Genomic DNA, 2,609 nt, shown 5'->3' on the forward strand with positions numbered 1-2,609 from the left:
TCTCCCTTCTCTTAACCGAAAAACAAGAGAGAAAATTCAATATTTTGGGTCAATTTTATAAAGATTAATATTGTTCTAGTATAAATAATATTAATCTTTTGAGAGGTTATGTTGGGTATAATTTCTTGGGAGGGATTCTAAGCTTGAATCCTTGTTCATCCAATATTAGGAAGCTCAAGAACAAGTGAGTAGGAGACCTCATTTGTGCCCATATATCCGAAATCTCAATGTAAGGATGACGATTTCTTCTTTACCCTTATTCTTGTTTGCATGCATAAGATCAAAATTAATTTTATGACTAAATTAATTATAACATATTTGAATATGTTGAGTATTATGAGATATAGATCACTAACAGTTACCTTTGATGACTCAGACTTCCAGGGAGTACCAGACCTGCACCATGATAGCCTGGTGATTACTATGCAAATTGGTACTGCTAAGGTGTCTAGAATCTTGATAGACGGAGGCAGCTCAATCAACTTAGTGATGCTCGACGTCCTTAAAGCCATGAAAATAGATGAAGAAAAAATCATCAAGAAGTCCAGTGTCCTGGTTGGGAGAAATTAACTTGCCAACTTACGTAGAAGGCGTAGCTTCCTATGAAAGATTCGTAGTAATGGATTGTCTATCCTCATACGACGTAATCCTGGGCAGACCATGGATCCACAACATCAAAGTAATCCCATCAACATATCACCAATGTGTAAATATACCGACTTAAGGGGAATAACCACCATCAGGGGAGAACAGAAAGCAGCTTAGGAATGTTACACTCAGGCTTTGAAACCTTCAAAGTCAAGTAAGTCCCTTGCATAGCAACTAAAGTCCCCTGTCAGGAATGAATATATAGCCTAATCACAGATGGAAACAGGAGTGGTCACTCTAGACCAAGAATACCCTGACAGGAAGGTACTCGTGGGATCCAACGCACGTGACTCAGTCAGGCCCAATTTGGTCAGCTTTCTCAAAACTAAGATGTCTTGTTTGGCTTGGTCACATTTTGACATGAGAGGTATACATGTTGATATTATAACTCATAAGTTAAATATTGACAAATCATTTAAGCCTGTACAGCAAAAAAGAATAAAATTTGCTGCAGAAAGAAATGAAAACATCAACCAAGAAGTCGACAAGCAATTGGACATCAGAATGATCAGGGAAGTAATGTACCCTGACTAGCTAACCAATGTGGTAGTTTTCCAAAAGAAGAATGACAAATGGAGAGTCTGCGTGGACTACACCGACCTGAACAAGGCTTGCCCAAAGGATCCATTTCCCCTGCCGCATATTGATGCAATGGTAGACGCCACTGCAGGCCACGAGATGTTAACATTTATGGATGCTTCAAGTGGATTCAATCAAATAAAGATGCATCCCCCGGACCAGGAAAGTACGGCCTTCCTTATTGAAAGAGGATTATATTACTATACTGCCATGCCTTTAGGATTAAAAAATGCAGGGGCAACTTATCAAATATTAGTCAACATGATGTTCAGAGATCAAATTGGAGACACCATGAAAGTCTACATTGATGACATGGTGGTCAAACCAAAAAAAAGTAGAAGACCACGTCAAAGACCTAGAAGTGGCATTCCAAATACTAGAAAAATTGAACATGAAGCTAAATCCACAAAAGTGCCATTTCGGAGTCTCAGCAGGCAAGTTCTTGGGCTATATGGTGACAAAGAGAGGAATAGAAGCTAGTCCTGAATAGATCAAAGCTATCCTGGAGCTGGAACCACCAAAAACTGTCAAGCATATACAAAAATTAACAGGAAGAGTAGCCGCCCTGAACAGGTTCATTTCAGGTTCATCAGATAGGTGCAAATAATTTTACAACCTGCTCAGAAAAAATAAAGACTTCTAGTGGACTTCTGACCACCAGTCAGCCTTTGAAGACCTTAAAGCGTATCTATCTTCTCCACCTTTGCTGGACAAGCCTGTCTAAGATGAACCCCTGACGGTATACCTGTCAGTCACTGTAACTGCGGTCAGTGCAGTCCTGGTCAAAGAGATGGACGGACAAAAACACCCGGTCTATTACGTAAGTAAAAGTCTACTAGATGCGGAAATGAGGTATGGTCTACTTGAAATGTTTTAGCTTTAATTATGAGTTGTACTAAATTAAGACCCTATTTTGAAAGCCATCCTATAATAGTTAGGACCAACCTCCCTATTAAATCTTTACTTAGAAAACCGTGAATCGTCCTGGATTTAATGTGCAAATGATCACCCAAATTTCAAAGACCTACAACATAGCTTTGAACCCAGGACAACAATTAAGTCACAAGCATTAGCAAATTTTGTGGCTGATTTCAGTCCCACCCTTGAGCCTGACCTAATAAAATAAGTAAACAGACTGACCAATGACCAGACAGACCTAGAATGGACCTTGTTTGTCGATTGTGCAGCCAATATGAGGGGCACTAGTCTGGGCGTATTACTAAAATCGCCACATGGGGATAAGATAGTACATGGTATAAGTTGTGCATTTGAAGCCACCAACAATGAAGATGAATATGTGATACGTGCATTTTATATAGTCTTTTTAAGCCTCTTTATGCACGTATTTTTATGCTATCCTCGTATTTTTATGCTATGAAATG

This window comes from Silene latifolia, chromosome Y, assembly GCF_048544455.1.
Source record: "Silene latifolia isolate original U9 population chromosome Y, ASM4854445v1, whole genome shotgun sequence".
Classification (NCBI taxonomy): domain Eukaryota; kingdom Viridiplantae; phylum Streptophyta; class Magnoliopsida; order Caryophyllales; family Caryophyllaceae; genus Silene; species Silene latifolia.